This window comes from Syngnathus scovelli, chromosome 1, assembly GCF_024217435.2.
Source record: "Syngnathus scovelli strain Florida chromosome 1, RoL_Ssco_1.2, whole genome shotgun sequence".
NCBI classification, from domain to species: domain Eukaryota; kingdom Metazoa; phylum Chordata; class Actinopteri; order Syngnathiformes; family Syngnathidae; genus Syngnathus; species Syngnathus scovelli.
The window spans coordinates 15,762,834-15,788,582 of record NC_090847.1 but is presented as its reverse complement, the minus strand read 5'-3'; the positions used below and the strand labels follow the sequence as shown (position 1 = coordinate 15,788,582).

The 25,749-nt window shown below is 40.6% G+C and overlaps 1 protein-coding gene and 1 long non-coding RNA gene across 9 annotated transcripts in view; both read left to right on the top strand.

Moving 5' to 3' along the window:
• Positions 1-658: 658 nt before the first annotated feature.
• Positions 659-25,749, top strand: part of htr4 (5-hydroxytryptamine receptor 4) — a 69,903-nt gene continuing 44,812 nt past the window's right edge. For 2 of the 6 annotated variants that reach the window (XR_007485293.2, XM_049737459.2), the window contains exon 1: positions 659-1,005. The gene's annotated coding sequence lies outside the window, so the exon portion shown is untranslated. Of the gene's footprint in view, positions 1,006-1,043; positions 4,501-25,749 lie in introns of those variants that run through there. The other 4 variants (XR_007485304.2, XM_068651267.1, XM_049737455.2 and 1 more) reach the window with 3 other exon arrangements.
• LOC125979308 (uncharacterized) lies at positions 17,333-24,543 on the top strand. 3 transcript variants are annotated; one of them, XR_011087635.1, is made up of 9 exons: positions 17,333-19,169; positions 19,393-19,549; positions 19,840-20,029; positions 20,159-20,263; positions 20,970-21,074; positions 21,779-21,883; positions 22,590-22,694; positions 23,589-23,693; positions 24,423-24,543. It is a non-coding gene; the product is annotated as an uncharacterized lncRNA (long non-coding RNA). The 3 variants fall into 3 exon arrangements; XR_011087631.1 differs by lacking the exons at positions 20,159-20,263; positions 20,970-21,074; positions 21,779-21,883; ... (1 more) ...; positions 23,589-23,693; positions 24,423-24,543 and having other exon boundaries at positions 17,357-18,197; positions 19,053-19,169; positions 19,840-20,094; XR_011087629.1 differs by lacking the exons at positions 20,159-20,263; positions 20,970-21,074; positions 21,779-21,883; ... (1 more) ...; positions 23,589-23,693; positions 24,423-24,543 and having other exon boundaries at positions 17,930-19,169; positions 19,840-20,092.

The following is a 25,749-nucleotide window of genomic DNA, read 5'->3' as shown; positions in this document are numbered from 1 at the left end:
TTCACAGGTATTTTTGCTCCTGAGTTTCTACTTGCTTTTGCTTTAGTTGCATGTAGCTAAGAACAATGTACACAATGTATCTGATGTGCTCCAAGACAAGCCGCTCAAACCACTTCATGATGATGGGCGTCAGTGCCACGGGGCGGTCGTCATTGAAGCAGGACGGAGCAGGCTTCTTCGTCACAGGTACGATGGTGGCAGCCTTGAAACACGAAGGGACGATGGCCTGCTGCAGGGAAATGTTAAAGATGTGTGTGTGTGTGTGTGTGTGTGTGTGTGTGTGTGTGTGTGTGTGTGTGTGTGTGTGTGTGTGTGTGTGTGTGTGTGTGTGTGTGTGTGTGTGTCTGTGTGTCTGTGTGTGTGTGTATAATGTATGTGCCTTGACTCAGGAAACACCACCGACTTCATGTGTCTACGGTAGTATCACTTTAAACAGTTCGCAGCAGGGGGCGACAGAGATATTTGAACACCTACCTGTACGTACTTAACTTTTTGAGTAATTTTATCGGAGCTCTGGATTTTAAATATTCGCTTGAGCTATTTGCACACCATCAAATTATTTGTGTTAAATATTTTGAATCAATTTTTAACATTTTCATTATTTTCGTCTCGTCGCGTGCATTCACGTATCCTATCTCGCGTGCACGTTCACTCTTCTTGAATGGAAGAGTAGCGGCGTGTGCGCGCGCACGCGCATGTCTGCGTGGAAGCATGTGTCATTCACATGGGTAGGAGGAACAAGAGCGCGCGCGTACGCACAAACAGCCGCGCTGCATACACTTGTCCGCCTCCTCACATCAGAAACGCTTCCCAAATATCCCCGCGGTCACGCAGCTGGCTGGCGTGCTGGACCTTCCTTGTCCAAGTTGCTCGGTTTTCCTCTCGCGTCGGTTGCGTACGCGCCTGCTTGGTCTGTGTATGGAGCTCTGAGATCGGAGGACAATGTGATTTTTGAAAGGAGGCTGGATTTTGCGCCGTAACAGGCTGGAAGCGCGCGGAGACATGGTGAGTATGGGCTCCTTTTCCACCTTTGCGACATTTTGACCTTCCCAAATCAGAACGTCAAGCATGCCTCCTTGCAGTGAGGGAAGTAGTTCCACTTTAAAACCTTCAGGTGAGTATGGAGGAACAAAATTGCTTAAATCATTTAGCCTTTTAAATCGTCTTTTTCATAATGTTCATCCTCGTGACAATGGTCTTTTTGGAAGAAGAATAAAACTAATTTGGGTTATTTAGTGACCATTGGAATTCATTCATTTATTTTATGAGTCTCCTAGGTTGTTTCACATAACAGCATGCATATATGTATCACAAGGAGACTCACAAAAATTATCTCTAACCTATGCATTTGGCTCTCAAAGCCAGTTTCAGGTAGCAACATAAATTATAATACACATTGTCTATCCATCAGTCAACTCCACTAAAAGTCTAATATGCCTGAAAATGCATAGGTTGTCACGTAAGCGTGGGATTGAGGACCCAAATGCAGGGAGGCATGGAACCGGGACTGTGGTTCAGTCCAAAGAATATTTAATTTAAATAAAACTAAAGGGAAATCAAGGCACTAATGGAATGGAGAAAAACAAGGACTGAAAAAAGTTCAACACAAAAAGGGAGAGTTCATAACAAAGCACAAGCAAAAGATGACAACAAAAAGATTTCTGACAGTTAGCTGTGGCAGCAAGGCAAGGCAAACTAAACAGACTTGGGCATGACGAGGTCAGGGGCGACACAAAGCACAGCATAGAGCGCAACAGCACATTGGACAGATAACAATGACACAAGAAACACTGAACAGAAATGAGGGAACTAAATTAAAAAATAAAAAGTATCTTAAAGCCATACCTGAAATAACACAATTGTGGCATTTTGGTTTGATGTAGATATTTTGGGAGCATTTTTGCCATTCACAAAAACTTGAAAATTCAACCCCCCCATGCAAGCCAGTTTTACAGAGCTACATGAAATTTGGGCATCATATCTACCATAAGATGACCCACATATAGGTTGAAAAAGCTATGTCAGAAAAGATGGAAATACATAATTTTGACTCAAAGATACCATTTTCTTTCATCATAGCAATTCCATCTCCGACCCTCGCTGTGTAGAGTTTGCATGTTCTCCCCGTGCCCGTGTGGGTTTTCTCCGGGCACTCCGGTTTCCTCCCACATCCCAAAAACATGCTTGGTAGGCCAATTGAGCACTCCAAATTGCCCCTAGGTGTGAGTGCGAGTGCGGATATGGTTGTTCGTCTCTGTGTGCCCTGTGATCGGCTGGCAACCGGCTCAGGGTGTCCCCCACCTACTGCCTGATGACTGCTGGGATAGGCTCCAGCACGCCCGCGAACCCCGTTGGGATAAGCGGTATAGAAAATGGATGGATGGATATTCCCTGATGGTCCTGTGGTTAGGATGGGGAGCTTTCACTGCCCGCAGCCTGGGTCCGATTCCTGGCCAGGGAACCATGTGCAGCCATAGGGGGGCATATGTCAGTGTCTCCTCTGTGCCGGTCCCAGGCCCGGGTAAATGCAGAGGGTTGCGTCAGGAAGGGCATCCGGCGTAAAAACTGTACCAAACACTTCTCATGCGACTCATCTGGACAAAAACGTGCATTTCAAAAAATGTCTGTGATTTTGTTAGTGTGTGCGTGTGTGATGCACTGCGTATATTTTTTAAAGTTACAGGTGCTGTTTTTAGGGCCCACAACTACTGAGCGTAATGATTTAGTTGGATGAAAAAGTTTGCAATACAGGGTGAGTTTTTGATTCTGACAAAGCCCTGACAAAGGCATTTCATTTGGAGGAAAAAAAGCAAGAGTAAACACAATACATTCTAATTACATTTCTCAAGAGTGGAGTAGTGTGTGTGGGAGTGCTAGAGCGTATATGTATGTACATGTATGATGCCCATGTGACTCAAAAGCTTTCTGCCATCTGTCAAGAGTCAAATGAGATGACATGCATGTGTCAGCGTGTGTGATGGGGGGGTGGGATCGGTAATCCATGGATCTTCTCATTGAGATTGACACTGTGTTCACACTGTGAAGACGAAGACCTATAATTCTAAGGGATTATGTGCGTTTGTGTTTGCTTGGATTGTTGCACTGATTCTGCACTGTGCGATCTCATTATTGTGTTTTTAATTTGGTTTGCTAAATATCTACCACAAAAATCTGCCTAGCAGGGATCCAACATGGCAACATGAACAAGGCATGGGTGTCAGGAGTAGAGTCACAAAAACAAAAACAAAATCAGGGAACCAAGTCCATCATTTTGATTTGAAGGAGTCACTTTAGGGGTAATTTCCAGGGTTCCTACAAATTTTGAACAAATTTAGCCTCTAAAGCGTAAACCATGACCTATCAAGAAGTTTTATGAAAGGATGGTGGCCGTTTTGGTTTAAAGTGGCATTTTAGCTAGGATCTTAGTCCACAACATTCTAGAAAAAAAATGAAGTTGTGAATGAGCTCAAAATTTGAAGACAGCAAACTGATAAAATATCAACAAATTCAACAAATCTATTTTTTTTCCCCATTTTTGTTAATGCAAAATTGGGCTTACTCACATTTTCAACAAAGAAATAAAAATTTAAAGAAATAACTGTCCTCTGTATTGTCCCCCAAGTTTAATATATAGCCCAAGTAAATAACTCAGCAAATTGTTTTGGCGCAAACGACTTGCTGACTCAGTACTGCTATTTAAAGGGGAAGTCAAAAAAAAATCTTTGTATATAATGTGTTCTGTGCAGCCCAACTCGCTGAAACACAGTGTTCTGATTGTTTAGTTTTTGGAATTTAAACTAAACAGGCAAAATCAACCTGTTTTTATCCATCTTAGGGGGTATCCATTTTCCATAAATATCAATTATTTATATAAATAATTAAATTTGAAAGTTCTATCCCCAAAAATACAAGTTGTGTTTTTTTACAGTGCGGAATTTCTAAAGACATTTCAGCCCCTGAAGCCAGTTTCACTTAGCAGTACAAAGTTTGGTAGTCACATGTATTCTGAGCGGACCAGAACATAAAGTCTGTGATTTTGGTTTGAAGCTGAGAAGTCCTGTATAGATGGACTCATCCTGGAGGTGACATCATTTGAACTTTGTAGACATGGCTATCAACCTTCAAATGTTCCACTGTATGCATAGCATAAAGTCCTTCATACTATATTTGATTTTTATATTCTTGTTGAAGGGCTTGACAATAGGTGTGCTTGAAAATTATATGCACCCTCCGTCCTGCTTTTTATGGTTATGCAACATTTTATGGAGCTTCTGGCGGGGTCGAAGGTGCTGATTACGCTACAAGGGAGCACTGTCAGTTCACACCTTGGCCCGCCTGCCTGTAACCTGCTTGCATGCCATAATTTTACACGCACAGAACAGTGAAAAGCACAACTGATAGAGGCACAAAGTCTTGATGACATTGCGGAGATGTAGATCAGCAAGCTGGGACTTAGGCAAGATGGGAATGATTGGACTTGATTGAGGAGTGTTCTTGGAGGTAAGATGGACGTTGACAAGGACGTCACCTCTCCATATACTTTTTGTTGTGCTTTGAATTTGAATTATATTTGTAGTTACTTGGATGCTTGTATTACATGCTTAGTATGCTGCCTGTGTTTGACACAAGGAAAGTGTCCTGTAATGCCTGTCAAACTTCCACCAAGGTGAAGAAAGGTTTCAAATAAATGTAATTGTGTCAAATCAGACGAGGGTTTCAAACAAGGGTTAAGGTTTCCAATTAGGGTTTCAAACAAGAATTAAGGTGTCAAATAAGCATTTCAAACAAGGGTTTTGGTTTCAAATCAGGGTTTCAAGCATGTGTTTGGGTTGAAATTAGGGTGTCAAGCCAGGTTTAGCAATTTTGGTTTGAGGTTAAAATTTCATGTTGTAAGCATTGGTGGGCTTTTAAACAAAGGTTAACGATTCAAATTGTGGTTTTGAGCCAGGGTTAGGGTTTCATTTACGTTTGAATGTTTGGGTTTGGAATTTTGGTATCAAGCAGCCAGTGTAATAATTAGGGTAAAATGCCAACGAAGAGTTTCAAACTAGAGTTATGGGTTCAGGGTTTCAAAGCTGATCTGGAGTTTCAAATTAAAATGTTAAAAAGGTGTCAATTGGGGGTGGAAGTTAGTGTTATCGAGTTGTTGAAGTTATGAGTGAGTGAGTGAGTGAGTGAGTGAGTGAGTGAGTGAGTGAGTGAGTGAGTGAGTGAGTGAGTGAGTGAGTGAGTGAGTGAGTGAGTGAGTGAGTGAGTGAGTGAGTGAGTGTGTGTGTGTGTGCGTGCGAGTGTGCGTGTGTGTGTGTGTGAGAGAGAGAGAGAGAGAGAGAGAGAGAGAGAGAGAGAGAGAGAGAGAGAGAGAGAGAGAGAGAGAGAGAGAGAGAGAGAGAGAGAGAGAGAGAGAGAGAGAGAGACTATCATAAACATGATCAATTTGTTTCCTGTAAACGATGTGGCGTCAGTGTGCTTTGCTGACCTTTAGTTGGTGCTATAACAAATATTGTAAATGTCTTTTGCTGCTGGACTTAATGTCCTGCAATCTAGTATATTTGTTAACATGATGTTCTTAAGTCAGTTGAAGTCTTAAAAAATAAGATCTTGGGTTTAGGATTTGAAATTAGGGTTTCAAGCCAGGATAACATTTTCAAATTAGGGGCTCAAGCCAGTGTTGGGGTTTCACATAAGGTTTATGATTTTATTGAAGGTTTAAAGTGAGGTTTTAATATCTGAATATGTCTTCAAATTATGGGTTCAAGCTAGAGTAATGGTGTGAAGTTGGCAACTGTAGCCGATAGCACATATAGACAAATGACCATTCACACTCACATTCAAACCAACAGACGATTTAGAGACTTTGATTCACCTACTATGCATGTTTTTGGAATGCGGGAGGCGGATTTAAGCTGTGGGCGGATGTGCGAACCCGTCAACCATGATATTTTGACAAGGACATCATCCCAAAATGTGTTTGGTCACTGAACAAAATTAGTGAGTGCAATTAAATGTTTATTGGTGTCAGTGCTTAGGAAAGTCGTTAATTCAGTTTATTAGACCATTTAATTGGCTGTAAATGCAACTTTCAAAGAACAACAAAGTCCAAAGAGTCAATGAAATGTGTCATGGGAGTTTGAAGACTCATGGATTCTTAAGAATACCATGTGGTAGTGTAGCACTGTATGGCCAAAAGTTATTTGACACTTAATGGAAGTGGATATCGATATGTTTTTGCACTTAGACAATTATGTATCTCGTGATTCTGGAATTCATCCAAAATTGTTTCAAATCAAATTGACTGACTTCTTTCAATTTCAGCTATGGGTCCACAAGACATGTTTCGTGCATCATGTTATGTCTCCCAAATGTTGCATTGATTTGTGACTTTGTTGGTCAGCTTTTTTTTTTTTTTTTTTTTTTGCATGAAAAGCAAAATTGACCCTAAAATGTCTAGAGGTGACCTTTGCTATTTACCGGTATAGGAACCAGGCCGAATGGGATTTGAATGAAATTCTTTATTTATGTGTAGACAGCTAGCCCTCCATCAAGCGTCTCCAGTTGGTCCAAAATTCTGCTTCCTCTGTTATGTGCAATCAGCATGGGATCGATTCTCGCTCAATGACTGTGTGCTATTGGTTGTTCATTTTGATATGTGCGCTGCGACTGGCTGGCCACCAGTTCAGGTTTAGTCTGCTTTTCGCCCGATGTCAGCTGGGCTAGGCTCCAGCACCCTCTGCGACCCTGAACTAGCCCTGCAACCCTGAGCAGGATAAGCAGTGTTGAAAATGGATGGATGTCCACCCAGTTTTGATCGCATGGTGAATTTGGTGCCTGTGGCTATTTTTTTTTTACACAAATAGCTAAATTGAGCCTAACATGTCTATATCACACCAAAATAACCAACTTCCTATTCCGTTTGAGACGTGTTTTCCATGGCATGATTTCTCTCAAAGGAGTCCACCATGTCAAGTGTCTTTTATAATCATCTGCGTTCATAAGGGCGTCATCGTGCTGCGGCAGTCATTGAGTCATGTAAAGACAGCACTGGTGAGGTCGAGTAAAAGCGCTACGGGAGAGACGACGCAGGAGCAGGAGGGTTCAGCACGAGGCCGAAGACGTCTGAAGGACGACGAAGAGTGCGGGAGTTATTTTGGGTTGTTGCACCTCCGGCGGCTCGGTCACAAAGCTTCTGTTTGATGACTTCACCCACTCGCAAACCAACCTGAGACGCTTCGTGACAGCGTGTGAGGGCACACCGGGAGCCCCTCCCTCCCTGTGCTCCGCATGCCTGCACTCACATTGCTCTCAAAGTGGTCTATGCATTATTTCTTTTTATCATTTCTTTTGCGTTATCATGAATACCTGGTGGGAGGAGCGATCACATTAAAATAACACATGCGTGACCGCGTTTCTTTTTTAAAAAAATTATTACGTATATTATGTGCATGTATGGGACTGAGCAAGCTGTGGACTTTTTCCTGTTTTCACTTTGTGGATTATTTCTCATCGTTGTTTATTTCTATGACACAATTGCTGATTATGGAATGCCTGTATAAGCAATTTTCATAGAAAAAAAATATATTGCCCATTTTTTAAATGTAAATAATTTAAGGGGCGAGAGGTCACTTGCATTGCGGCCAAAAGTGCATGTGCAGCAACTCATCAAGTCCAACAGATGGAGTTGAACAAAACTCATCACACCTTTTTACAATGCTTTTCAGCAATAAAAGTGGAGCCCGAAAAGAGAGTTAAGGCATGGAAACATATGCAAATGCAGTCACATTAATCATAGAGTATGTTTGTTGCACATGTACATACGTGTGTGACTTTTTTAACCCTGTGGATTATTTCTAGTATTGGGTATTTCCATTTTTTACTATTTTGGAGGACTGGTTTTATTGGTTACATATACATGTGCATTTTTGTGTGCATGTGCTGAGGCATTTTTTGTTAAAGTCTCTGAATTATTTATTGTCTTTGTTCCTGCAATTGGCTGGTGACCGGTTCAGGGTGTACACGCCTTCTGCCCTAACACTGCCAGGATAGGCTCTATCACGCCCGTGACCTTTGTGCGGATAAAGCGGTTCAGAAAATGGATGGATGGACGTTTATTGTTCGAGCCGAAATCACAAGTGACGTGTGAGATGAGAGTTGTATTAATTGTGGTTTATTGCAAGACCGTTCTAAATGTGGATCGCTTTAGAAAGGAATATTGGCAGTGGCAATGTTTGTGGAAAAAGACAAGTAGTGTGTGCAATGAATATAAGTTACTTTATGTTAATGACTAAATCTAAAAGGCAAACGAAGATGTTTTTTTTTTTTTTGTCGGTGGAAGTCTAGTGAGTCTCATGTTCTTGAGCTGCCATGGTTTGATGCTGTAGGATCTGAGAGCACTCGAGCGACTGTAAATGTGAAGTTATGAGAGCTGAAGTCTCCACCTCGTTCCAACTCGCTCCGGATGAGAGCTGTCACAAAAACCTCCCAAAATGTGCTGGAGCTAACATGTGTTCACTCATCTCTTATGCATGCGGCGCAGGCCGCCGACCACCCCCGCACCTGCTACTCAGTGCTACTTTTACATTTCATTCACGCTGAACTCATAGTTTCATGACTTTATTCATGCACTGTTGCACAAATCAATTCCTTTTATAAAATAGGCCATATATTACAAGAAATAAGTAATTTTTTTTCTATACCACAAGCTGTAAATAAAAGAAAGAACAAGATTTGATGGTTTTGTGTTTCATGACTCTGCCACGACTTTTTTCAGACTTATTAGTCATGCCACATTTAAAAAACAGTCATTGTTTCAATGTCAAGTATTTTTTTTTGTGTCCTGTTTATACCGTCTTGACTTGTGACCTGTGATTTCACGTGTGCCTGTCAAACCCTGCTACGTGAGTCAATCATGTTAATGCGCCGCAGTGAAAAATATACTACGAGACAATTTGGCAAGACCTATACAGGGTGTTTATCTCCATCTGTATGTCTATTTTGGGAATCTCAGCCACATTTGACGTAATTTGGATGGGTAAATGGTTGACAAAATTAGCTGAAAAATAAATCAAGTCTAAATAATCGATTTTGTTTTTTAAAATGTTACAATTATTTTCCATTTCCAATATTGCGGACCATCTGCAAAACAGCCACGGACCACTAAAGACACACGGGCCACGAGTTGACAATCCCTGATGTAACGGACAGAATCACAGGACAGCTAATAAATACGTGCTGTTTTTTGTTTCTTTCATTTGTGCGGCCCACCGTGGCCTGGTCCAAGGTGGCCCACGGCCCTGTAATGGGCCACAGTGCGGTGGTTGAGGACCACTGCTTTGATTGGCGTGGCCGAGAGGCTCCGCTCTCTGCTTCTGCCTCTGTTTCTGTCTGTCTGTCTGTCTGTCTGTCTGTCTGTCTGTCTGTCTCGCTCTCTCGCTTTCTCGCTCTCTCGCTCTCTCTCCCTCTCGCTTAATCACTTGCTCGTTTCACTTTAATGGCATCTGATTGAGAGCAACACCTCAGGCGAATTCCTAGCAAATATAAATAAATCATAAATAATTAGCACTTTTTTCAATGCCTACATTTTTTTTAACTCATCTTCAAATGACTTTGCCCATCTGGCCATATTTAAAATCAAATGAAATTTGCTCACTCCTCATTAAGAGGAAATAAATCAAGCAACTATTGAGTTTCGAATCCCCCCTGAAGCTGCCCTGAAACAGCCTCCAAGCGCCTTTTCCCCCTTGTCCTACTCCACATGACCACCTGAATGATATGCTAATGACGTCCCTTTAAGACCCCAAAAGGGGTTGCCACAGCAACACACCTACACCTGTCGGAAGCCTTGATGCTAACTTGCAGAGCAAAGGAATTCATTTAAATTTTCAAATGCACATAATCTTCCCATAGAAACATAATAATAGCCTGCTGCCACATCAAAGTGCTAAGCCCATTTCACTCCGCATTGACAAAGGGTGCCGCCGTAGTGTGTTGTTGTCAAACCCATTCATTGTGTATGTGGCTGGGACCACGAAATGAAGCATTGTTGGTTGGCGCGGCACAGCAAAAAGATTTCTGCTGTGACGGAATAAAAAATTGTTCTATTTGATTAAGTAGATAATTTAGTATGTCTTGCTTGCCAACTTCTTAAGTAGATTTGTGCCTTGAATTCCTGTTGAGTATTAAACCCAGGTGTGCAATGCATTTTTTTTTTTGATATACCGTATATATATTTTGTTTCATATAGTAACCAAAAAATGAAAGCTTAGCAAATAATTAATAACACACGAGGTTTTTCTTTCCATGTTGCCTAGCCAGAGAAAACATAGCTTGTGATGAGGTCCTGTGCGCTGTATTTTTGTGTAGCATTATTTTTAGTTCGTAATGAGCATTCATTCAGGCCCTGCACTCGCCCTTTCTGATTCATTTATGGGTTGCATTTGTGTTTAATTTGTCATTTTTGAGGACTGTATCCATTATTTATACTTCATTTTTTAAAACAGTGAGAGGAGAGAGAGTGTTTTGTATTAAGAAGTGCAGTGTTCTACCCTTGCTTTGTGTGTGCTAATTTTTAAAACAAATCAAATTTTGATAATTAAGTGTGCTTTTGACACATTGGTGCTTGGCGAATTATGTTCTAGTAAAAAAAAATATGGTGCAGCGTTTTGGGTGATGTGTGCTATTTTTCTGGAACAATTGAGCAAAACTGTATTGTGACAAAATAAAATTGGAAAAAGTACAAATAGAATAACAGAAAAGTGTGCTGTTGAGGCCTCAAAGAGTTGATGTGGTGACCGTGATAAGTGTCGACAAACAAAGATGTCTGACCCAAGTAGGTCAACAGTCTGCGAGTGTGTAGCGCTGACTCCGGTCTCTGAAAGCCAAAACTGAGGCCGACTTCCCTTGCAAAGATAAACACAGCAGTGGCTTGTTGGCCCACTACGACTGGAATGTTGTCAAACATCATACGTACTCCTCCCATGGAGCTCTCCATCATCTGTGGAGGAATGAGAGCCCAAAGAACCAACCCAGTGAATTTCCCACCCAATATTTTTAAACAGTCGACCTCCATGTATGTGCGGTTGAGCATTTGCAATTTTGCATGTTTTAAGTTTTTCTTTGAACTTATTTTCCATTATTTGCGAAAAAAAAAGCTAAAACTTAGTTACTAATATATAGTCATGATTTGCCTGTATTACACAAAATTAATTGTGTAAATGCATTTAAATGACATACATTTTTTATGGGTTGGTGTTATTGTGAAATTTAGGCTAACACTATTGACGAGTTTTATGTGAAGGTGGTTTGTGTTGAATAATTTCACTACTGTGAACAAGTCGATGTGCTTCAGGCTGAGCATTGTGATAACCGTGCTCAGAAATATTTTGGGCGACGAAGGCAAAAATGCTTAGCAACTGGAGCAACGCCCACCTTTGGAGTATACTTGCTTCCGATCGGGGGCTCATTTGTGCAAATTCTCAATTCTGGAACGTGTAAGTCCTGGAATTCCGTCAAAAAGACCACTTCGAATGGAATAGTCAGACTTCCTGTTCAATTTACGTCAATGTCAATTTTCTCGTGTGTGTGTGTGTGTGTGTGTGTGTGTGTGTGTGTGTGTGTTTGTGTGCGTTTATGATAAATGTCCACTCGAGCTCTCTGTGAAATTGATTGAGTAATATCTACAAAAACAAACAAGTGGCATTAATCATACCTTTTGATTCAACGGGCCAGCGACATTCACTCAAAGGCTGCTGGGAATTGAGAAATCTAGTTTTCCAAATGGAGCGCTGGCCCCTTCTTTTACTTCCTTCCCTTTTATTCCCCTTCGTTACCCTCCTTTTAAACAACCTCCTTATTTATTGGCGTCGTTTCATTTCCTCATTTTGGACCATAACAACATGATTGTGTGTGTTTAAAAGGGAAATGTGCATTTCTGTTTGATGGGAACTAACTGTAACTACATTACGTGCCCATATATGGTGTTTCTCAAGGAAGTGGAACAACCAAGGAAGCAAGTTATATTATTTATAAATAGAAAAAGGTCATCATACTGACAGTTGTTCCTTATAGTAACTTTATGCAGCTTGTGACTGCAGTTTATCCTCACCTCTGATTTTATACTGGCGCACAGCCATGTTTAGTCTGAAGGTGTTGACAGCTGTCTTGTATTCTAATTAAGTATTCTATATTCAATTTTTTATAATTTGAGTGGTCAATCGGCCGAGCATGCATGTTGTGCCGCCCTCTTGTTGTTTTTGTAAAGGACAATATTATAGACTACTACATTTCTTTCATGGTGGGGCACGTCCGCCTCACAGTTCAGAGGCGCAGTATTTGATTCCGGCTCCATGCGTGGGAGGCCGATTGACCACTTGAAATTCTCCTTTGCTGTGATTGTGAGAGCGAATGGTTGTTCGTCTCTGTGTGCCCTGCAATTTGCTGGCAACAGGTTCAGGGTGTCCCTTTGCCTACAGCCCAAAGTCTGATGGGCAAGGCTCCAGTACGCCGGCGACCCTCGTGAGGATAAGTGGCTCAGATAATGGATGGATGGATGGATATGTTTCTTTGATTTAAAAAAAAAATGGGGGGAAGGAAGACCTTCAGAGGAACTAAAATTGATTGTTTCCCTTTTTCTGAAGAAGTGTATTTTGTCATTCCAACTTGTACGCAGGTGGCCTCACTGTGCACAGAAGTGCTGTGGGAGCAGCCGTTGCAAATTTGAGTTAGCAAATGGTCAATAGAGCGTGCGTGTCATGTTCATTTGTGTTTGCCAAGTCATCGTGTGTGGGGTCCTTAAGTCAACCCACACCACATCCTCATACACGTCATGTGTTTGTGTAGGTATCCAAAACGCAAACTACACGGGAAGGCCGGAGTCCACAATCAAAGCCACGCCCACTGCACAGTGAGCAGGACATGCTAACCAATCTTTAAAAACTAAAGGAATGTGATACATACATACATAGCAATGAAGTTATAAAATATCTGCACTCTCCTAAAATAAAAACAGAAGTGTTTTTTTTACAGACACATGAAAAACTGAACTAAATGTTGATTATAGTGTCCCCTCGCTACTGTGAGATTTACTTATTGTGACTTCTCTATCATGGGTTGTCATTTGTGACTTCATCTCTTGCACCATTACTTCACTATTTTGTGTGTGTGTTGTTTTTTTTTTGTACTGCATTTCTTCCTTCTAATTCCAGTTATCTCATTGTGGGTGCGTTCGGAAACAGGGTTCAAGCACAATACTTCACTCAGACTGTTTGTAAACTCAGATCGTTGAATGTCGTGTTGTCAAAAGTGTTAATACTATTCTTTCATTTGGGTTGTTTAGTTTGCATTTATTGCCAAAATTATTGGCGTGGAAAAATGCTCAGTATACGAAGATTGTTAATTTCATTCATATTTATTGTTTTAATATTTTTTATGAATCAGCTATTTAATGAGATAAAGGAATAAATAGAACAAATCAGTTTTAGGGTGGGGAAAACTCTAAATTCATGGAACAAGTTAATCAAATTAATCCCTATCTCCTGAAAAAAATCTGTTAAATCTTTGATACTCACTCAACTGAGCTCTAAGTCCATTACCACCCTGCTATTAGATGTCGAAGTGTATGTAATGCTGTATCCCATCTTTCTGCAGATAACAGAGTGATCTAGAGGCTTTACAGCTGGGAAAGCTACTGCTGGATAAAGTGCAGCATGTGCATGTGCGCGTGCGTGCGTGTGTTTGCGTGGGAGCGGCCTTGTCTCCCGGAGGGCAATAAATCCCAAAGCACTTTCTCTGGTTTTATGGACTTAAAAGTGTCCCGTGGATGTGGTTTGGATGAGTCCACCTTGTTTTGCATTTGTAAAACTTGGCATCTGCTGCTGCTTAAACAACATACATCCTAAATAAATTGGGAATTCGTCAAAACATAAGAATTGTCATAACAACAATCCACCTCAAACGAAAATTTTACGTTTTCCGATTTTCACTGGAAGGGATGAACCTTTTCATACTGACGTTTTTGTTTGTGGAACTTTTTTGGAGCTCTTTGCTGAGAATCTGACCTTTTTGCTGTTTTTGTGCTCTTGCTGAAAGTTGAAGTCAGGCATTGTGTCTGAGAGACGCGCTTTGCATGTCAGGGTGTAGCTAAGTATAATTTGGGCTCTTAATGGAAGTCTTTGCCATATGTGCATGCGTACCCCCAAACCAAAACGCATATCCTGGTTGTCATAAAATTTACAATAAAAAAATACTGTGTGATCATTTGAGCAACTCAGTAGTCGAACTTTGTTGTTTTACCTTCTTTGTCTCGTAATTGAGCAAGGACACAATGGGGAACATTTTTACGCATTTATGGTTCCAAGTTTCCAGCTCTCAGCGTCATCCAAAGATATGTTGATGTGACTAGCCATATAAATGTCTTGCAGATAACATTTTGCGTTATCATACTTTGAAGGAAGTGGACTTTGGGGTCAAATGCGTTTTGCTATCAATTTTGAGCTGCTGTTTGCGACATGTAGACACGTGTGCCCACATCTCCCCCACACAAGCACGCTCGCACGCACACGCACATTTACAGCTTACTATAGTAATGACATGAGCATCACAATACATTGATTAAGTTTCTAGACATGACTGTAGATATGATTATAAAATTGATTTAAGGAATTGTTATAAACTTGGTGAAGGGCATGATCAAAGATATGACTATATTTTACAATATAGCGCCAATTTGTAGTACGAGTGATGCCGCACAAGGGTTATAGTAATTTGTGATTTTTAATTATCCTTACTTTTTATATTGTTTTGTGTGTAGCCGGTGGACGGAGGGTTCCCTTTTCTTGTTTGTTCCATCCACAGAGGACATTTTCCCTGCACCAGCAGGTGAGCGTGAGTCCTCCTTGATGAACTTTCCACTTTAATTTACATGTTAATTGCCAGTTGATGGCTACCTCGGGGGTTGTGCAGGAGAGGTGAATGACACCTCCTTTTAGTCCTCTCGCACGCAACTACACTGGACAGATTTGGATAAAATCCGACTGGCCCGCCTCTGCTCTTGACATCAGGTCAAGTGTGGGACTGTAATTAGGCCTTGAGTTAGTCACGTGACTCATTAGTTAACATCAAATGAATGCAAGCCAGCTGGATAAATGAAATGTCTGCTATGTCAGACGGTCAGAGGGAGTCTCAAATGAGCTTATAAGGCATTATTAACCTTTTATAACCATGTTTGGTACCCGAGGTACCTATGAGTAGGCTGAAAATCCAGAGGCCGGGCAAACCTGAGCAAACAGATAGCGAAATAGTAATAATAAAATATGGTAAAGAAATGAAATAGATGGCCAACACAAACTTGCAGAGAAGTAGAATTTCTGTGGTGGTGTGTGGGTGGAACATGGTAGTCAAGTTTGATAACTCTTCTGCTAGAATGTCAACAGTCCCAAATGCAATTATACCTAGCAACATGAAATTCGGTAGCTATGTTGATCATAGACACCATAGGAAAACCTCAAGAAGCCATGCCAAAAGAGCCAAATTTTGCTTATTTTCAGTGGTCCATTCTTCCAAGTAGACCTTGACAGTTTTTTCAGAATTATTTTTCCAATTATGACCAAATATTGAAACTTGTATACTAGACGGATGCACAACAGTAATTGGAAAATAAATTGGGTTTTTGTCAGCGTGTGTTGGCAGAGCATAGCAGAGATGGGTGATGATCTTTGGTAGCGCATCCTGCCATTCTTTGAAAGCCAAAACCTGAACCAAGTTTTAATTAGGAACATAATATTTCGCGAAAATGTCTATCAAGAGTGGACATAGTCTGACGAAGAAACAGTAAGTAGGCCCTTTTAATTTGAAGTGGGCAATTTTGGGTCATTTTGGCCATTAGCAGGGGATCACCAAAGACATAGCACGCCCGCGACCCCCGTGGGGACTAAGTGGTACAGAAAATGGATGGATGGATAGTTAAAACTGAATTCAGCTGTTTTTTTTATTTTTTATTATCAAATTATTAATTAAATCCCGTTGGACACAACTGAGCCTAAATTGGTCAGCTTAACCAAAATGACAGATTTCATGTGTCTTTTTTTTCTGCATTTACTCATGGTAAGCATGTCTACCAAATTCCATGTTGCAAAAGTTAATCTGGTTTTGGGGGTTGCTTTTTTGCATCCTGTTGAGCACCACGAAGCCAATTGAGCCTAAAATAGTTGCTTCAAACACAGAAGGAAGAATTCTTAGCACATTTACGCATACCGCCAAGTAAATAATTTATGAACTTGTGGAGTTCAATTGGAGTTTTTGCGACTCATTGAAGTTCGCCATAACGCAAAATGTCACAATTTATTAGTGTCCCTCCATTGAGTATGATAAGAAGAAGCAAATGGGCGAAATTCTTAGGACAATCCACTTCTCTGATGCTGGTAGCTGAGAGCAAAGATGAATTATATGTGACATCAAGAGACTGTGGGTCCAAACAGAGCTGAAGTCTGTTTATTCTCTGTCATTAAAGCACATTTAAAGTAAAATGCCTGCCAATGAGCAGAGAGTCTCATAAAATAACCATTTCAACATTTGGCCGCCAGCTGGCCTTCGCTTTTACTGTGGAACGGCTGTGCTTGTGTTGCATTCTGGGAACACATTAAGACCTAATTGGGTGGGAATGTAAAATGTGGATCCCTGAACTGACGACCCAAACACAATGACCAACCTGTTACTTCTTTTAGGAACTCAGCTATACTACTCCTAAAAAAATCTCCCATAAGTATATTCAATCAATCGATTGATCGATCGGTTGGTCGGTCGGTCGGTCGGTCAGTCATATTCTATTGCTTACTGTGTTATAGTATGCTTCAAACATTTTGTATCCAGTGAACAAAAACAAGGTTTATATGTTTGATGTGGGAGAATTTGACAGGAATTCTGCCAAAATTGTCTTAGTTGTACATCCAAGAATTTTCTGATAATCCAATTCCCAAAGCTACTTTTCCTTAGCATGATAAAATTGGTTGGCGCGTCTATCATGAGTAGACCCACAAAAAAATCTCAAGAAGCCATGCCTAATTTTTTTTTGTTTTTTTTTGTGAAACAGCCATTTTAGGGTCATTTTAGGGTGGTTTTGTCTGGGCTGTCATAAATGCTTGAAAAGATTCATTATTATTTTATGAAGTGTGGATATTTAAACTATAATTTCCTCTCCTTTCCTTTCCAACACCAGACTGAAGATAGCTGTTTTACTGTAGATGTGCTTTGTTGTGGTTGGCTCCTGAAATAGGGTTCCACTTGTTACAAATGTGTCCCTATTGAAGCTTGACCTGGAAACAATATGAAGACGTGTGTGTGTGAGTGTGTGTGTGTGTGTGTGTGTGTGTGTGTGTGTGTGTGTACTTGTTTTTATTAGTATGGGGGGTCCGAAGACAGGGAGCCCACCAACAAAGTGGGGCCCTGTGTCGTTGTGGGGTCCAAAATCATGGACCCCACTCGGGAAACCACTCTAAAACAGCTTGAAATGCTCTAACAACATGCCTCACGAATTTTTTTCACTTACCCCTCATGGTCGCAATGTTGAGAATTGTGTGTGTGAAGTGTGTGTGCTCAGTAGCGGCCCCCCGACCATGGCAAGTGGTATTGCAAGTATACACACTACCGGAAGTGTGTGTGATTCAACCAATCAGGGCACCTCGTGATCCGAGTGTTGATTAAGAAAATAAAATGCTATTTCCTGTAGATTTAAACCAGGTAATTATTATTTTAGTAACCATAGCAGCTAAAATAATACTGTAAACATAAAATTCCTGCATTACAATTGCAATTTATCTACGTTATTTAATATTCATTACACTTGCTTTATAAAAATACGCTCATTCTATTAGGCTTATTTTAAAAACTGTCTCGTGCATTTTTCATGTTCTAAACATAAAAATAAAGGTATAAATAAATAGTAATTTATTCTTTACCATCAGTTTACATATTAGTTAAATCAGCATCTCGTGCATTTTTCATGTTCTAAACATAAAAATAAAGGTATAAATAAATAGTAATTTATTCTTTACCATCAGTTTACATATTAGTTAAATCAGCAGGTATTGCATGTGTTAGCTTCATGCGGCTAAAACCACCAGCTTAACGTCACTTCGCCACGTGTGACGCCGCCAGACTGAGACTGCTCCGCGACGAAGACACGCTGCTCATAACGAAACACAACATACACGGTGAGTAAATCAACTGCATGTAAATACTAAGTACAAGAAACTGATGTAGAAATGCTTTTTGTCCAGACCCCGAGGGGTTTATATGCAATGATTATGGCTTCGGATTCGGTATATTGTCACTCGGATGGCGTAACGTTTTCCCCTCAGACAGTCCGGCTTTTTAACTTGTTATTCATCTTAGCTTGCAGTGGTTTTAAAAACAATGGTGTAAAAGAGAACGACAGAATGTATAATTGCTCCGTGTTATATTCAGGATGATTTCGATGTGCTAATGTTTCATAATTGCTAAGCCCAGAACCGGACTCTGGCCATAATTGCCGAAACCACTTCAAAACTCGTCAAACACGTGTGTGCTCAGTGTTATGATATATCTGCATGTCTTCTGTATTTCTCGGTGGTTTTCTATCATGTAAGAATGCTTTCTTTAAATAACACAAGCATTCTGACGCAAATAAAACTATCCGGAAACTAGCTTATTGGCTAATTAGCTACCGCTAATCAGGATGCTACGTTCACTTTTCAAACACAAACATAATAAAAACGAGTTGGTAGCTCCTGAAAAGTATAACGAGTTATACTGGTAAAACTATTGAAATAACTTTTCTTTGGATGCAGCACCTGGTTGGAACTGTGACTAGTTAAAAGTAACAAAGCTCAGCTTCAAACCGACAAACATTTTCATTAATATATCAGTATTTTCTGAAAAATATTCTTTCTTTAATCACTCTTGTTCTGTTAGTTCTCAGGCCAGGCTTATTCCTTCAGTCTTTATACAGTGGATGATTACAAATCTTTTAAAATTAATATAGAGTGCTTGTTAAAGTTCTCTCTGCCATGTTTTGAATTATTTTTTAGAGCCAGAAATGTCCAAAAGGAAAGCAAGAAAAAAGCCTGCTGATGAAGCAGCCTTTTACATTTAATCCTCAAAGGACAAACCTGGACTAGTGGAAAGATTTATTGATGATCAAAAAGGTAATAAACTCATTTTTAGACCATTTATCCATTAAGTATATATTTATTTATTTTATAAAACAACACAAAAAACAATCAAATTCAGATTGGTTGTTGTATTTCTGTTTCTAAGCGAGAACTTAGTATTAAAATTGTAAGATAACACCACAATTATTTGGTTAAAGGTGTATCTTAAAGAAATATTTTCTCATAACCAATGGTTTTATATAAAATGTCCTTGCAGGAAGAGGCGTGTTTGCTACCCAGCACTTTGAACAAGGAGAGTTCATCTTATAATACAGGGGTCAACTTCTGTCAGCAGAAAAATGCCAAACAAGCAAGTACTCTGAAAAGGAGAGTACATTTCTCTTTGACTTTGAATGGCAGAATCATTACTGGTGGTATGTATATCCAAATATTTTCTATACAATAATTATGAACTCTAGAAAGAGACTGGAATAAAATACCCTAAATTAGTGAGTCACTCAGAAGCAATATTTCAATAACACATCAGGATCGTGGCATTAACAATTTTTTTTATTTAGTGCTATGATGTTCAAAAAGACATTGTTTCCCTCTCAACTTTTCTTTTGAAATGTTGCAAGTTTTTATTTCTGTAAGCCAACTTTTATTTTACTAAAAAACTAGTTATATGATACAAAATGTTTGATTTCTGTTTTTTCTTTCCTAGTATTGATGCATCAACAGAGGATGGCTCTCTTGGAAGATTAGTGAATGACAACCACAAGTCTCCAAACTGCACCATGAAAAAAATAGTAAATGACGAGCCCCATTTGTGCCTTTTTGCCATCAAAAACATAGAAATGGGAACTGAAATCAATTACAACTATGGTGATTCTAAATGGCCATGGCGTGAAAAAGTAAGTCAGTAAGATCAAGTATGCAAGTTGGAATATTAATTTGTTATTAAAAAAAGGAAGATTTTTGTCTCTTTTATTTGAATTACTCTCAGTATGATGTTGGTAAGTTATTTGTGGTTTTGATTCCAGGTGACAGGCTCTCAGGCTCCTGTTGACGGTGCGCTGCCTGAACCAGCCAGAACTTGGCAGGACTCTGGCCCTGATGATAACATCAAACAAGATGCCAGCCAACAGGTAACATTCAGTTAGACTTTGTTGTAAGAAATAAACTTTGTAGACCTTTTCTTGTTCTCTTAGTTTACAGCTTTTAGTTGGAAAGCTGTTCTTTAGTCAGAAGGTACCTTAAACAGCATTCAGCCAACCATTGGATCACATGGTTTTAGTGGTTCTCCTCATAGAGCCCAAACAAACCAGTGGCACACACACCTATAGAAGGATTGTTGAAACATGCGCCCATGGGTGTCCAACCAAGCCAATCATTCACACACACATAACAGATTTCTGATGGCTACTTGTGGGGCCCTCCGTATGGATCTAAAGTTGTCTTGGTTATTCCAACCAAGCCAATCATTCACACACACACAATAACAGATTTCTGATGGCTACTTGTGGGGCTCTCCGTATGGATCGAAAGTTGTCTCATGTTTTTAGATCATATTTTGGTTATGGACATTATGGAGGCTGATTATATTACAGCTATAGTTCCACACATCCTCAACAGCAAAACGACTAAAGTGTCATGCTGAAGGATGCTCCACTACATCCATAAAGATGCTGTTATAGGACCTGATTAGACATCAGGTCTGACTGGAACACTTTAGTTAGAAAAGCTTGTTTGGTTTTGGGGACTAACTTCACATGATTTAACTATACAGGTCTTGAGTCTGTCATTTGTGGTGTCTGTATGATGTTGGTAAGTTATTTGTGGTTTTAATTCCAGGTGACAGGCTCTCAGGCTCCTGTTGACGGTGCTCTGCCTGAACCAGCCAGAACTTGGCAGGACTCTGACCCTGATGATAACATCAAATAAGATGCCAGCCAACAGGTAACATTCAGTTAGACTTTGTTGTAAGAAATCAACTTTGTAGACCTTTTCTTGTTCTCTTAGTTTACAGCTTTTAGTTGGAAAGCTGTTCTTTAGTCAGAAGGTACCTTAAACAGCATTCAGCCAACCATTGGATCACACGGTTTTAGTGATTCTCCTCATAGAGCCCAAACGAACCAGTGGCACACACACCTATAGAAGGATTGTTAAAACATGCGCCCATGGGTGTCCAACCAAGCCAATCATTCACACACACAACAGATTTCTGATGGCTACTTGTGGGGCCCTCCGTATGGATCTAAAGTTGTCTTGGTTATTCCAACCAAGCCAATCATTCACACACACACAATAACAGATTTCTGATGGCTACTTGTGGGGCCCTCCGTATGGATCGAAAGTTGTCTCATGTTTTTAGATCATATTTTGGTTATGGACATTATGGAGGCTGATTATATTACAGCTATAGTTCCACACGTCCTCAACAGCAAAACGGCTAAAGTGTCATGCTGAAGGATGCTCCACTACATCCATAAAGATGCTGTTATAGGACCTGATTAGACATCAGGTCTGACTGGAACACTTTAGTTAGAAAAGCTTGTTTGGTTTTGGGGACTAACTTCACATGATTTAACTATACAGGTCTTGAGTCTGTCATTTGTGGTGTCTGTATGATGTTGGTAAGTTATTTGTGGTTTTAATTCCAGGTGACAGGCTCTCAGGCTCCTGTTGACGGTGCGCTGCCTGAACCAGCCAGAACTTGGCAGGACTCTGACCCTGATGATAACATCAAACAAGATGCCAGCCAACAGGTAACATTCAGTTAGACTTTGTTGTAAGAAATAAACTTTGTAGACCTTTTCTTGTTCTCTTAGTTTACAGCTTTTAGTTGGAAAGCTGTTCTTTAGTCAGAAGGTACCTTAAACAGCATTCAGCCAACCATTGGATCACACGGTTTTAGTGGTTCTCCTCATAGAGCCCAAACGAACCAGTGGCACACACACCTATAGAAGGATTGTTGAAACATGCGCCCATGGGTGTCCAACCAAGCCAATCATTCACACACACATAACAGATTTCTGATGGCTACTTGTGGGGCCCTCCGTATGGGTCTAAAGTTGTCTTGGTTATTCCAACCAAGCCAATCATTCACACACACACAATAACAGATTTCTGATGGCTACTTGTGGGGCCCTCCGTATGGATCAAAGGTTGCCTCATGTTTTTAGATCATATTTTGGTTATGGACATTATGGAGGCTGATTATATTACAGCTATAGTTCCACACATCCTCAACAGCTAAACGGCTAAAGTGTCATGCTGAAGGATGCTCCACTACATCCATAAAGATGCTGTTATAGGACCTGATTAGACATCAGGTCTGACTGGAACACTTTAGTTAGAAAAGCTTGTTTGGTTTTGGGGACTAACTTCACATGATTTAACTATACAGGTCTTGAGTCTGTCATTTGTGGTGTCTGTATGATGTTGGTAAGTTATTTGTGGTTTTAATTCCAGGTGACAGGCTCTCAGGCTCCTGTTGACGGTGCTCTGCCTGAACCAGCCAGAACTTGGCAGGACTCTGACCCTGATGATAACATCAAACAAGATGCCAGCCAACAGGTAACATTCAGTTAGACTTTGTTGTAAGAAATCAACTTTGTAGACCTTTTCTTGTTCTCTTAGTTTACAGCTTTTAGTTGGAAAGCTGTTCTTTAGTCAGAAGGTACCTTAAACAGCATTCAGCCAACCATTGGATCACATGGTTTTAGTGATTCTCCTCATAGAGCCCAAACGAACCCGTGGCACACACACCTATAGAAGGATTGTTGAAACATGCGCCCATGGGTGTCCAACCAAGCCAATCATTCACACACACATAACAGATTTCTGATGGCTACTTGTGGGGCCCTCCGTATGGATCTAAAGTTGTCTTGGTTATTCCAACCAAGCCAATCATTCACACACACACAATAACAGATTTCTGATGGCTACTTGTGGGGCCCTCCGTATGGATCGAAAGTTGTCTTGGTTATTCCAACCAAGCCAATCATTCACACACACATAATAACAGATTTCTCATGGCTACTTGTGGGGCCCTCCGTATGGATCGAAAGTTGTCTTGGTTGTTCCAACCAAGCCAATCATTCACACACACATAATAACAGATTTCTGACAGCTACTTGTGGGGCCCTCCGTATTGACCGAAGGTTGTCTCATGTTTTTAGATCATATTTTGGTTATGGACATTATGGAGGCTGATTATATTACAGCTATAGTTCCACACATCCTCAACAGCAAAACGGCTAAAGTGTCATGCTGAAGGATGCTCCACTACATCCATAAAGATGCTGTTATAGGACCTGATTAGACATCAGGGCTGACTGGAACACTTTAGTTAGAAAAGCTTGTTTGGTTTTGGGGACTAACTTCACATGATTTAACTATACAGGTCTTGAGTCTGTCATTTGTTGTGTCTGTATGATGTTGGTAAGTTATTTGTGGTTTTAATTCCAGGTGACAGGCTCTCAGGCTCCTGTTGACGGTGCGCTGCCTGAACCAGCCAGAACTTGGCAGGACTCTGACCCTGATGATAACATCAAACAAGATGCCAGCCAACAGGTAACATTCAGTTAGACTTTGTTGTAAGAAATAAACTTTGTAGACCTTTTCTTGTTCTCTTAGTTTACAGCTTTTAGTTGGAAAGCTGTTCTTTAGTCAGAAGGTACCTTAAACAGCATTCAGCCAACCATTGGATCACACGGTTTTAGTGGTTCTCCTCATAGAGCCCAAACGAACCAGTGGCACACACACCTATAGAAGGATTGTTAAAACATGCGCCCATGGGTGTCATTAAAACATGCGCCCATGGGTGTCCAACCAAGGCAATCATTCACACACACAACAGATTTCTGATGGCTACTTGTGGGGCCCTCCGTATGGATCTAAAGTTGTCTTGGTTATTCCAACCAAGCCAATCATTCACACACACACAATAACAGATTTCTGATGGCTACTTGTGGGGCCCTCCGTATGGATCGAAAGTTGTCTCATGTTTTTAGATCATATTTTGGTTATGGACATTATGGAGGCTGATTATATTACAGCTATAGTTCCACACATCCTCAACAGCTAAACGGCTAAAGTGTCATGCTGAAGGATGCTCCACTACATCCATAAAGATGCTGTTATAGGACCTGATTAGACATCAGGTCTGACTGGAACACTTTAGTTAGAAAAGCTTGTTTGGTTTTGGGGACTAACTTCACATGATTTAACTATACAGGTCTTGAGTCTGTCATTTGTGGTGTCTGTATGATGTTGGTAAGTTATTTGTGGTTTTAATTCCAGGTGACAGGCTCTCAGGCTCCTGTTGACGGTGCTCTGCCTGAACCAGCCAGAACTTGGCAGGACTCTGACCCTGATGATAACATCAAACAAGATGCCAGCCAACAGGTAACATTCAGTTAGACTTTGTTGTAAGAAATAAACTTTGTAGACCTTTTCTTGTTCTCTTAGTTTACAGCTTTTAGTTGGAAAGCTGTTCTTTAGTCAGAAGGTACCTTAAACAGCATTCAGCCAACCATTGGATCACACGGTTTTAGTGGTTCTCCTCATAGAGCCCAAACGAACCAGTGGCACACACACCTATACATGGATATTTGAAACATGCGCCCATGGGTGTCCAACCAAGCCAATCATTCACACACACATAACAGATTTCTGATGGCTACTTGTGGGGCCCTCCGTATGGATCGAAAGTTGTCTTGGTTATTCCAACCAAGCCAATCATTCACACACACATAATAACAGATTTCTCATGGCTACTTGTGGGGCCCTCCGTATGGATCGAAAGTTGTCTTGGTTATTCCAACCAAGCCAATCATTCACACACACATAATAACAGATTTCTGACAGCTACTTGTGGGGCCCTCCGTATTGATCGAAGGTTGTCTCATGTTTTTAGATCATATTTTGGTTATGGACATTATGGAGGCTGATTATATTACAGCTATAGTTCCACACATCCTCAACAGTTAAACGGCTAAAGTGTCATGCTCAAGGATGCTCCACTACATCCATAAAGATGCTGTTATAGGACCTGATTAGACATCCAGAACTGACTGTAACACTTTAGTTAGAAAAGCTTGTTTGGTTTCGGGGACTAACTTCACATGATTTAACTATACAGGTCTTGAGTCTGTCATTTGTGGTGTCTGTATGATGTTGGTAAGTTATTTGTGGTTTTAATTCCAGGTGACAGGCTCTCAGGCTCCCGTTGATGGTGCGCTGCCTGAACCAGCCAAAACTTGGCAGGACTCTGACCCTGATAATAACATCAAACAAGATGCCAGCCAACAGGTAACATTCAGTTAGACTTTGTTGTAAGAAATAAACTTTGTAGACCTTTTCTTGTTCTCTTAGTTTACAGCTTTTAGTTGGAAAGCTGTTCTTTAGTCAGAAGGTACCTTAAACAGCATTCAGCCAACCATTGGATCACACGGTTTTAGTGGTTCTCCTCATAGAGCCCAAACGAACCAGTGGCACACACACCTATAGATGGATATTTGAAACATGCGCCCATGGGTGTCCAACCAAGCCAATCATTCACACACACATAAAAGATTTCTGATGGCTACTTGTGGGGCCCTCCGCATGGATCGAAAGTTGTCTTGGT